This window comes from Cherax quadricarinatus, chromosome 64 (assembly GCF_038502225.1).
Source record: "Cherax quadricarinatus isolate ZL_2023a chromosome 64, ASM3850222v1, whole genome shotgun sequence".
NCBI classification, from domain to species: Eukaryota; Metazoa; Arthropoda; class Malacostraca; order Decapoda; family Parastacidae; genus Cherax; species Cherax quadricarinatus.
In genome coordinates this window covers 708,221-720,622 of record NC_091355.1, presented here as the reverse complement: position 1 = coordinate 720,622, position 12,402 = coordinate 708,221, and the positions used below count along the sequence as shown (strand labels likewise).

The window sequence follows — 12,402 nt, the reverse complement described above, 5'->3', positions numbered from 1 at the left end:
AGATCTGGTCACAGTGTGAAAATACAACTGACTTCATATTAGTTAAACCAAACCATACCACGGGCGGGGTTAGAACCCGCGATCAGAGACTCATAAAACTCCAGACCGACGCGTTAGCCACTGGGCCAGCTGGCTACAATAATATTTATCCAATTAGGTATATTTATGCTCCATAGGAAGGTTAGCATAGGCACCACTTTGACCAGAAAAGCCACGGCCACGGTAGCGGGAGATTAGTCTGTAAAAAAACTTACATTTGTCACAGTGGTGCCTATGCTAACCTTCTTATGGTGTAGAAATATACCTAGTTGGATGAACATTATTGTAGCTAGCTGGCCCAGTGGCTAACACGTCCGTCTGGAGTTTTATGACTGATCGCGGGTTCTAACCCCACCCGTACTCGCCTAATTGTGGTTGCAGGGGTCGAGACTCAGCTCCTGGCCCCGCCTCTTCACTGAGTGCTACTAGGTCCTCTCTTTCTCCTTGCTCCATGAGCTTTATCCTACCTCATCTTAAAGCTAAGGTTTGTTTGCAATCGTATCATTACGATTTCGTGAGTCATTAAATTGTTTTATAATGAGGAAGGCCCAAAGTTAATTATTATGTTGGGCAGGAGGCGGATGGGACGGAAGGGAAGGAGGAAGGGAAGGAGGAAGGAAAGAAGGAAGGAGAGAGGAAGGTAGGAAATGAAGGAAGATGTGTGTCATGGAATGAGGAGACTAGAATAACAGATGAGGAAAGAAATAAGGTGGGGAGAAATGGGAGGGCGGGGGATAGGTGAAAATATTGGATGGGTAAAGTGCAATGGGAAAGGAGGGGGGAGAGAGGAAGGGGGCGAGGAAGAGGAGGGAGGTAGGGGATGGGAGGGAGAGGGGAGGAAGGGGTCATGCGACGACGCAAGGAGGGAAAGGGTAAACGCGAAAGAGGAACAGAGGGGTATGTAATGTCGATCACATAAGGGATACCTTTGTGGCTGTTGCTGTGTTTAAAAGAATTGTTTTGTGTTTATTTAACTAGCCTGGATACACCAAGAGTGTGTTGCTACACTATTCTTTATGATAGTTACATTGTGGGAACACCAGCAGTGTGTTGCTACACTATTCTATTTGATAGTAACATTGTGGGAACACCAGCAGTGTGTTGCTACACTATTCTATATGATAGTTACATTGTGGGAACACCAGCAGTGTGTTGCTACACTATTCTATTTGATAGTAACATTGTGGGAACACCAGCAGTGTGTTGCTACACTATTCTATATGATAGTTACATTGTGGGAACACCAGCAGTGTGTTGCTACACTATTCTATTTGATAGTAACATTGTGGGAACACCAGCAGTGTGTTGCTACACTATTCTATATGATAGTTACATTGTGGGAACACCAGCAGTGTGTTGCTACACTATTCTATTTGATAGTAACATTGTGGGAACACCAGCAGTGTGTTGCTACACTATTCTATATGATAGTAACATTGTGGGAACACCAGCAGTGTGTTGCTACACTATTCTATTTGATAGTTACATTGTGGGAACACCAGCAGTGTGTTGCTACACTATTCTATATGATAGTAACATTGTGGGAACACCAGCAGTGTGTTGCTACACTATTCTATTTGATAGTAACATTGTGGGAACACCAGCAGTGTGTTGCTACACTATTCTATTTGATAGTAACATTGTGGGAACACCAGCAGTGTGTTGCTACACTATTCTATTTGATAGTAACATTGTGGGAACACCAGCAGTGTGTTGCTACACTATTCTATTTGATAGTAACATTGTGGGAACACCAGCAGTGTGTTGCTACACTATTCTATATGATAGTTACATTGTGGGAACACCAGCAGTGTGTTGCTACACTATTCTATTTGATAGTAACATTGTGGGAACACCAGCAGTGTGTTGCTACACTATTCTATATGATAGTTAGATTGTGAGAACAGCAGTGTTGCTACACTATTTAATTTGATAGTAACATTGTGGGAACAAAGCAAAAAGTTTTTTTTTTAGTTTTTCCTTCTCACTATATCACTCCTTCCCTATTCATTGTTACACTATCACTAACCTATCCGATTCTGTGACTTACAATAAATGGATTAATTCCTTAGTGAGATATAAGTAGACTGATAAACTTGGAGGAAGAGAAGGAGGAGGAGGAGAAGCTGCCTGGGAGATGAAGAGGGAGATGGGGAAACAACTCACTAAAAAATGAAACACAAAGAATGCAAAGATCAAGAAAACAAGAAACAAAGGAGAAAATGATAGTATTAAATTAATTATAATGTGGATGAATAAAAAAGTAAATGAAATAATGAAATAATTATTTTTATGCAACCGAGAAAAACCGTAAAACCGAGGGAAACGTTTGATTGTAAAGCCGAGCGAAACGTTTGGGTGGGGAGGTTTACACTCAACACCTTCACGGTAGAAATGAAAATCGGAAAAAAAACTATACAAATGAATATATATGAATAACATTTATAACAAACGGCTTTATGTTTCAGATGGAGAAATATTAAAGCCGAACAGAAAAAATCGCCTGTGTGATATTTTCAATTTTTTGACAAAGTCGATGAAGAAGCTGACAATAAAATATATATAACGAATTTACGTATCGCGCTCTTTTGATTTACCAAAATTCGAAAAATTCCGGTTTTGTGATTTTTTTTTCTTATTTTTGTAAAGATTATTCAGATAACTATTGGAAACACAAAATTTTGGAGGGAATTATTAAAATATGACACATCAGAGATGAGTTGTGTATAATGAAAGTCACAATACCATGGCTGCAACAATTCACAACCCAAAATACCGTGGCTGCAACAATTCACAACCCAAAATACCGTGACTGCAACAATTCACAACCCAAAATACCGTGACTGCAACAATTCACAACCCAAAATACCGTGACTGCAACAATTCACAACCCAAAATACCGTGACTGCAACAATTCACAACCCAAAATACCGTGACTGCAACAATTCACAACCCAAAATACCGTGCCTGCAACAATTCACAACCCAAAATACCGTGCCTGCAACAATTCACAACCCAAAATACCGTGACTGCAACAATTCACAACCCAAAATACCGTGACTGCAACAATTCACAACCCAAAATACCGTGACTGCAACAATTCACAACCCAAAATACCGTGACTGCAACAATTCACAACCCAAAATACCGTGACTGCAACAATTCACAACCCAAAATACCGTGACTGCAACAATTCACAACCCAAAATACCGTGACTGCAACAATTCACAACCCAAAATACCGTGACTGCAACAATTCACAGCCCACAAAACTGAGAATGCAACAATTCACAACCCAAAATACCGTGACTGCAACAATTCACAACCCAAAATACCGTGACTGCAACAATTCACAACCCAAAATACCGTGACTGCAACAATTCACAACCCAAAATACCGTGACTGCAACAATTCACAGCCCACAATACTGTGACTGCAACAATTCACAACCCAAAATACCGTGACTGCAACAATTCACAACCCAAAATACCGTGACTGCAACAATTCACAACCCAAAATACCGTGACTGCAACAATTCACAACCCAAAATACCGTGACTGCAACAATTCACAACCCAAAATACCGTGACTGCAACAATTCACAGCCCACAATACCGTGACTGCAACAATTCACAGCCCACAATACCGTGACTGCAACAATTCACAACCTAAAATACCGTGACTGCAACAATTCACAGCCCACAATACTGTGACTGCAACAATTCACAACCCAAAATACCGTTACTGCAACAATTCACAGCCCACAATACCGTGACTGCAACAATTCACAACCCAAAATACCGTGACTGCAACAATTCACAGCCCACAATACTGTGACTGCAACAATTCACAGCCCACAATACTGTGACTGCAACAATTCACAGCCCACAATACTGTGACTGCAACAATTCACAACCCAAAATACCGTGACTGCAACAATTCACAGCCCACAATACCGTGACTGCAACAATTCACAACCCAAAATACCGTGACTGCAACAATTCACAGCCCACAATACTGTGACTGCAACAATTCACGACCCACAATACCATGACCAACAATTCACGACCCACAATACCGTGACTGCAACAATTCACAGCCATCAATACCGTGATTGCAACAATTCACAGCCATCAATACCGTGATTGCAACAATTCACAACCAACTTACAAACTGGAATTAAAAACTAGACGACACTTCGGTCCTTCCTAAACCATTATCAGGTAGTTATTTAATAAAATAATTTATCAAGAGTTACAACGACACATGTCTACTCCGTCCGTAATTCGTACGTAATGAGCACAGGATTACCAACTAATTTACTGTGAGGTTCGTTTCCCTCTACAAGACGTGTAAATTTGATTTTTCACAATTGTTGGCGTTCAGAGATACGTAAATTTAGGATAATTTTTGCTAAATTAAAGCAAAAAACGTAAATCACTGACGTTTAATGTTAAAAAATGTTTATATTGTTACTTTGTAAGCTATTCTGTTCAGAAATCGACGTACTTTACGTACGTCGATTTCTGAACGACTTAAGCAGCCAACATTACAATGTAATGCAAGACATTAAGAAATATTTGCTCCATTTTAGGTTAAATAAATAATTTCTCCACACATTTGTTGTAAGTAAAGAGAGCAATGGAAGACCAAGAGTGCACTAACCAGGAGGGCAGTGAAGCCTGCAGGAACAGCCTTGCTGATCAGCACCTGGAAGCCTGCTCCCAGGCCGAGCCGCGGGGGTCAGGAGCTGTAGCTCAGTACTTGCAGATACCTAGGGATATAGATACAAAATACTTATCATACGCTAAGTATACACTGTGTCTAAAATATTTTGAAATCTGCGAATATATTTTCTAAGATATCTACCATAAATCTACTAAAATATCTACCAGAAATCTACTAAGATATCTACCAGAAATCTAAGATATCTACCAGAAATCTACTAGGATATCTACCAGAAATCTACTAAAATATCTACCAGAAATCTACTAAGATATCTACCAGAAACCTACTAAGATACCTACCAGAAATCTACTAAGATATCTACCAGAAATCTACTAAGATATCTACCAGAAATCTACTAAGATACCTACCAGAAATCTACTAAGATATCTACCAGAAATCTACTAAAATATCTACCAGAAATCTACTAAGATATCTACCAGAAACCTATTAAGATACCTACCAGAAATCTACTAAGATACCTACCAGAAATCTACTAAGATACCTACCAGAAATCTACTAAGATACCTACCAGAAATCTACTAAGATATCTACCAGAAATCTACTAAGATATCTACCAGAAATCTACTAAGATATCTACCAAAAATCTACTAAGATACCTACCAAAAATCTACTAAGATACCTACCAAAAATCTACTAAGGTACCTACCAAAAATCTACTAAGATATCTACCAGAAATCTACTAGATATCTACCAGAAAATCAATAGGATATCTACAAGAAATCTAGAATATCTACTATCTACCAGAAATATCTACCAGATATCTACCAGAAATCTACTAAAAGAGCTACTAGAAATCTAAAATATCTGCTAGAAATCTACTGAGATATCTTTCGAATAATTTGCAGTTTTTGAAGTAAAAATCGAAAATTTGAAAATTAAAACTTTAATGATGATAATGTTATCACAGTTATCTGGAAGCGGCAAACCCGCTGGGGAAATTTGAAGTAATGAGGTGTGTTCCGAGGAGAAGGGTAGCTGTAATTCCTTGGATCAAGAGCCCTTCACCTGTATCAAGGTATCTTCCTTGAAGAGGTTAAATAATTTGACTATGTAAATTAATCCGTCTGAAAAGTATCATTATATTAACTTTAAGATATACTTACATCTGTTTACATTTTTTTACATTTAAAATTTCTGCATTTACAGTTTTTATTACCTCTATTTACATTTTCGTGTATCTAATTACTTATACATTTACGCTTTTTACATTTGCATTTTTACACTCAATTTTAATATCTTTAGATTATTTTACATCTATTTACAGCAATTTATATTTTTACATAAGCAGTATTTGAAATATTTTTTTTTTTGGTTTACATCTGAATCTCAGAAGTCAACAATGCTGCTTCAGATTTTTTTTTTCATTTCTCTTCGTCTCGTGTCTTATTTTTGTCCATATATATTTTTTAGCCGGCTTGAAGTTCATTTAGTTAAGTTCTCATTTTTGGAGAGATCATTCCATCATGTTTTTTTTTGTGGGTGTGAGTAGGGTTTCCGAGGGTGTGAGTAGGCTTTTCGAGGGTGTGAGTAGGGTTTTCGAGGGTGTGAGTAGGCTTTTCGAGGGTGTGAGTAGGGTTTTCGAGGGTGTGAGTAGGCTTTTCGAGGGTGTGAGTAAGGTTTTCGAGGGTGTGAGTAAGGTTTTCGAGGGTGTGAGTAGGCTTGAACCACGTGAATCTTTCTAAACCATCTAAATCTTTCTAAACCATCTAAATCTCTCTAAACCACCTAAATCTCTCTAAACCACCTAAATCTCTCTAAACCACCTAAATCTCTCTAAACCACCTAAATCTCTCTAAATCACCTAAATCTCTCTATACCACCTAAATCTCTCTAAACCACCTAAATCTCAGTCTTCCCTCTCAACTACGTATCTTTGTCTTAACTGTCTCTCTAAACCACTTGTCTCTTTGTAAACCACGAATACCTGAACCACGTCTTTGTCTAAGCATCTCTTCCTAGACACCAGCTTCTAAACCACGCGTCACCTAAACCACTTGTATTTTTTTAAATGTTGAGAACATAAAATACGATAGAACGAGCACTGCACCAGGCCTACTGGCCTATGTAGCGTCTATTCCTAAACCTGCTTTTTCCTAAAAAAAATTCCTAAAACCAGCGTTCTCCTTAAACCTTCGTCTTCATAAACCTGTTTTGTTTACGTCTAAGCCGGCAAGGTAATACTTGGGTTATCTGCAGTGTCGGCAGCGGGAATCAAGTGCTTGAAGAAAAACCAAACTCGGGCATTGTTCTAATTCCCGGGCAGCAAGCAAGGCACGTTCCCGCTGCCCGACTTCAATATCTCACCCGCGAGGCCCATTCATCCAATTTGCATTTTCCTCGTGTGTGTGTGTGTGTGTGTGTGTGTGTGTGTGTGTGTGTGTGTGTGTGTACTCATCTAGTTGTGGTTACAGGGGTCGATTCACAGCTACTGGTCCCGTTTCCTCACTGGTCGCTATTAGGTCACTCTTCCTGCTCCATGAGCTTTATCATACTTGTGTGTGTGTGTGTGTGTGTGTGTGTGTGTGTGTGTGTGTGTGTGTGTGTGTGTGTGTGTGTGTGTGTGTGTGTGTGTGTGTGTGTGTTGATCTGTTTCCTTGGAGGTTTTTAGCCCTTTCTCCTTCCATTACCGCCATAGAATGGGAGAGGACATCGGAGGGAAAAAAAGAGGGGACAGAGGAGGGGAAAGGGGAGGGGACAGGGAAGGGAAAAGGTGAGAGGGGAGAGGAGATAAGATGGGAGAAGGGAGGGGATGGGAGAGGGCATGGGAAAGGGGAGGGGAGATGGGAGAGGGGAGAGGAGAGGGGGTGGAAGAGGGGAGAGGAGAGGGGATGGGAGATGGGATGGGAGAGGGGAGAGGAGAGGGGATGGGAGAGGGGATAAGAGAGAGGGATAATAAGCAGTTGTAATGGAAGAAAGAATAATTTGGTTTCGATAACACTGATGGATTAAAACCACCTGGGAGTGCAAGAGTGCACGCGAGCTGGGAGTGCAAGAGTGCACGCGAGCTGGGAGTGCACGAGTGCACGCGAGCTGGGAGTGCAAGAGTGCACGCGAGCTGGGAGTGCAAGAGTGCACGCGAGCTGGGAGTGCAAGAGTGCACGCGAGCTGGGAGTGCAAGAGTGCACGCGAGCTGGGAGTGCAAGAGTGCACGCGAGCTGGGAGTGCAAGAGTGCACGCGAGCTGGGAGTGCAAGAGTGCACGCGAGCTGGGAGTGCACGAGTGCACGCGAGCTGGGAGTGCAAGAGTGCACGCGAGCTGGGAGTGCAAGAGTGCACGCGAGCTGGGAGTGCAAGAGTGCACGCGAGCTGGGAGTGCACGAGTGCACGCGAGCTGGGAGTGCAAGAGTGCACGCGAGCTGGGAGTGCAAGAGTGCACGCGAGCTGGGAGTGCACGAGTGCACGCGAGCTGGGAGTGCAAGAGTGCACGCGAGCTGGGAGTGCAAGAGTGCACGCGAGCTGGGAGTGCAAGAGTGCACGCGAGCTGGGAGTGCAAGAGTGCAGGCGAGCTGGGAGTGCAAGAGTGCACGCGAGCTGGGAGTGCAAGAGTGCACGCGAGCTGGGAGTGCAAGAGTGCACGCGAGCTGGGAGTGCACGAGTGCACGCGAGCTGGGAGTGCACGAGTGCACGCGAGCTGGGAGTGCAAGAGTGCACGCGAGCTGGGAGTGCAAGAGTGCACGCGAGCTGGGAGTGCAAGAGTGCACGCGAGCTGGGAGTGCAAGAGTGCACGCGAGCTGGGAGTGCAAGAGTGCACGCGAGCTGGGAGTGCAAGAGTGCACGCGAGCTGGGAGTGCAAGAGTGCACGCGAGCTGGGAGTGCAAGAGTGCACGCGAGCTGGGAGTGCAAGAGTGCACGCGAGCTGGGAGTGCAAGAGTGCACGCGAGCTGGGAGTGCAAGAGTGCACGCGAGCTGGGAGTGCAATAGAGCACGCGAGCTGGGAGTGCAAGAGTGCACGCGAGCTGGGAGTGCAAGAGTGCACGCGAGCTGGGAGTGCAATGAGTGCACGCGAGCTGGGAGTGCCAGAGTGCACGCGAGCTGGGAGGGCAAGTGTGCACGCGAGCTGGGAGTGCCAGAGTGCACGCGAGCTGGGAGTGCAAGAGTGCACGCGAGCTGGGAGTGCAAGAGTGCACGCGAGCTGGGAGTGCAAGAGTGCACGCGAGCTGGGAGTGCAAGAGTGCACGCGAGCTGGGAGTGCAAGAGTGCACGCGAGCTGGGAGTGCAAGAGTGCACGCGAGCTGGGAGTGCAAGAGTGCACGCGAGCTGGGAGTGCAAGAGTGCACGCGAGATGGGAGTGCGAAGTGCAAGAGTGCACGCGAGCTGGGAGTGCAAGAGTGCACGCGAGCTGGGAGTGCAAGAGTGCACGCGAGCTGGGAGTGCTGGGAAGAGTGCACGCGAGCCGGGAGTGCAAGAGTGCACGCGAGCTGGGAGTGCAAGAGTGCACGCGAGCTGGGAGTGCAAGAGTGCACGCGAGCTGGGAGTGCAAGAGTGCACGCGAGCTGGGACTGCAAGAGTGCACGCGAGCTGGGAGTGCAAGAGTGCACGCGAGCTGGGAGTGCAAGAGTGCACGCGAGCTGGGAGTGCAAGAGTGCACGCGAGCTGGGAGTGCAAGAGTGCACGCGAGCTGGGAGTGCAAGAGTGCACGCGAGCTGGGAGTGCAAGAGTGCACGCGAGCTGGGAGTGCAAGAGTGCACGCGAGCTGGGAGTGCAAGAGTGCACGCGAGCTGGGAGTGCAAGAGTGCACGCGACGCTGGGAGTGCAAGAGTACACGCGAGCTGGGAGTGCAAGAGTGCACGCGAGCTGGGAGTGCAAGAGTGCACGCGAGCTGGGAGTGCTGGGACGAGTGCACGCGAGCTGGGAGTGCAAGAGTGCACGCGAGCTGGGAGTGCAAGAGTGCACGCGAGCTGGGAGTGCAAGAGTGCACGCGAGCTGGGAGTGCAAGAGTGCACGCGAGCTGGGAGTGCACGAGTGCACGCGAGCTGGGAGTGCAAGAGTGCACGCGAGCTGGGAGTGCAAGAGTGCACGCGAGCTGGGAGTGCAAGAGTGCACGCGAGCTGGGAGTGCAAGAGTGCACGCGAGCTGGGAGTGCAAGAGTGCACGCGAGCTGGGAGTGCAAGAGTGCACGCGAGCTGGGAGTGCAAGAGTGCACGCGAGCTGGGAGTGCAAGAGTGCACGCGAGCTGTGGAGTGCGAGCTGGGATGAGTGCACGCGAGCTGGGACTGCAAGAGTGCACGCGAGCTGGGAGTGCAAGAGTGCACGCGAGCTGGGAGTGCAAGAGTGCACGCGAGCTGGGAGTGCAAGAGTGCACGCGAGCTGGGAGTGCAAGAGTGCACGCGAGCTGGGAGTGCACGAGTGCACGGAGTGCAAGAGTGCACGCGAGCTGGGAGTGCAAGAGTGCACGCGAGCTGGGAGTGCAAGAGTGCACGCGAGCTGGGAGTGCAAGAGTGCACGCGAGCTGGGAGTGCAAGAGTGCACGCGAGCTGGGAGTGCAAGAGTGCACGCGAGCTGGGAGTGCAAGAGTGCACGCGAGCTGGGAGTGCAAGAGTGCACGCGAGCTGGGAGTGCAAGAGTGCACGCGAGCTGGGAGTGCAAGAGTGCACGCGAGCTGGGAGTGCAAGAGTGCACGCGAGCTGGGAGTGCAAGAGTGCACGCGAGCTGGGAGTGCAAGAGTGCACGCGAGCTGGGAGTGCAAAAGTGCACGCGAGCTGGGAGTGCAAGAGTGCACGCGAGCTGGGAGTGCAAGAGTGCACGCGAGCTGGGAGTGGAGTGCACGCGAGCTGGGAGTGCAAGAGGGCACGCGAGCTGGGAGTGCAAGAGTGCACGCGAGCTGGGAGTGCAAGAGTGCACGCGAGCTGGGAGTGCAAGAGTGCACGCGAGCTGGGAGTGCAAGAGTGCACGCGAGCTGGGAGTGCAAGAGTGCACGCGAGCTGGGAGTGCAAGAGTGCACGCGAGCTGGGAGTGCAAGAGTGCACGCGAGCTGGGAGTGCAAGAGTGCACGCGAGCTGGGAGTGCAAGAGTGCACGCGAGCTGGGAGTGCAAGAGTGCACGCGAGCTGGGAGTGCAAGAGTGCACGCGAGCTGGGGAGTGCACGCGAGCTGGGAATGAATGAGTGCACGCGAGCTGGGAGTGCTGGGAATGAATGAGTGCACGCGAGCTGGGAGTGCAAGAGTGCACGCGAGCTGGGAGTGCAAGAGTGCACGCGAGCTGGGAGTGAATGAGTGCACGCGAGCTGGGAATGAGTGCAAGAGTGCACGCGAGCTGGGAGCGCAAGAGTGCACGCGAGCTGGGAGTGCAAGAGTGCACGCGAGCTGGGAGTGCAAGAGTGCACGCGAGCTGGGAGTGCAAGAGTGCACGTGAGCTGGGAGTGCAAGAGTGCACGCGAGCTGGGAGTGCAAGAGTGCACGCGAGCTGGGAGTGCAAGAGTGCACGCGAGCTGGGAGTGCAAGAGTGCACGCGAGCTGGGAGTGCAAGAGTGCACGCGAGCTGGGAGTGCAAGAGTGCACGCGAGCTGGGAGTGCAAGAGTGCACGCGAGCTGGGAGTGCAAGAGTGCACGCGAGCTGGGAGTGCAAGAGTGCACGCGAGCTGGGAGTGCAAGAGTGCACGCGAGCTGGGAGTGCAAGAGTGCACGCGAGCTGGGAGTGCAAGAGTGCACGCGAGCTGGGAGTGCAAGAGTGCACGCGAGCTGGGAGTGCAAGAGTGCACGCGAGCTGGGAGTGCAAGAGTGCACGCGAGCTGGGAGTGCGAATGAGTGCACGCGAGCTGGGAGTGCAAGAGTGCACGCGAGCTGGGTGTGCAAGAGTGCACGCGAGCTGGGAGTGCAATGAGTGCACGCGCGAGCTGGGAGTGCAAGAGTGCACGCGAGCTGGGAGTGCAAGAGTGCACGCGAGCTGGGAGTGCAAGAGTGCACGCGAGCTGGGAGTGCAAGAGTGCACGCGAGCTGGGAGTGGATGAGTGCACGCGAGCTGGGAGTGCAAGAGTGCACGCGAGCTGGGAGTGCAAGAGTGCACGCGAGCTGGACTGCAAGAGTGCACGCGAGCTGGGAGTGAGTGCACGCGAGCTGGGAGTGGATGAGTGCACGCGAGCTGGGAGTGCAAGAGTGCACGCGAGCTGGGAGTGCAAGAGTGCACGCGAGCTGGGAGTGCAAGAGTGCACGCGAGCTGGGAGTGCAAGAGTGCACGCGAGCTGGGAGTGCAAGAGTGCACGCGAGCTGGGAGTGCAAGAGTGCACGCGAGCTGGGAGTGCAAGAGTGCACGCGAGCTGGGAGTGCAAGAGTGCACGCGAGCTGGGAGTGCAAGAGTGCACGCGAGCTGGGAGTGCAAGAGTGCACGCGAGCTGGGAGTGCAAGAGTGCACGCGAGCTGGGAGTGCAAGAGTGCACGCGAGCTGGGAGTGCAAGAGTGCACGCGAGCTGGGAGTGCAAGAGTGCACGCGAGCTGGGAGTGCAAGAGTGCACGCGAGCTGGGAGTGCAAGAGTGCACGCGAGCTGGGAGTGCAAGAGTGCACGCGAGCTGAGTGCAAGAGTGCAAGAGTGCACGCGAAGTGCAAGAGTGCACGCGAGCTGGGCACGCGATGAATGAGTGCACGCGAGCTGGGAATGAATGAGTGCACGCGAGCTGGGAGTGC

At 48.9% G+C, this 12,402-nt stretch overlaps 1 protein-coding gene and 1 long non-coding RNA gene across 3 annotated transcripts in view; one reads left to right on the top strand and one right to left on the bottom strand.

Moving 5' to 3' along the window:
- The window catches only part of LOC128700040 (RNA-binding protein Musashi homolog Rbp6), a 398,577-nt gene that overhangs the window by 10,897 nt on the left and 375,278 nt on the right, over positions 1-12,402 (top strand). The gene's annotated exons all lie outside the window — the stretch shown is intronic.
- LOC128700041 (uncharacterized) overlaps positions 1-12,402 on the bottom strand; it is a 228,914-nt gene that overhangs the window by 30,306 nt on the left and 186,206 nt on the right. For both annotated transcript variants that reach the window (XR_008408699.2, XR_011393776.1), the window contains exon 2: positions 4,703-4,811. This is a non-coding gene — a long non-coding RNA (uncharacterized lncRNA). The remainder of the gene's footprint in view (positions 1-4,702; positions 4,812-12,402) is intronic.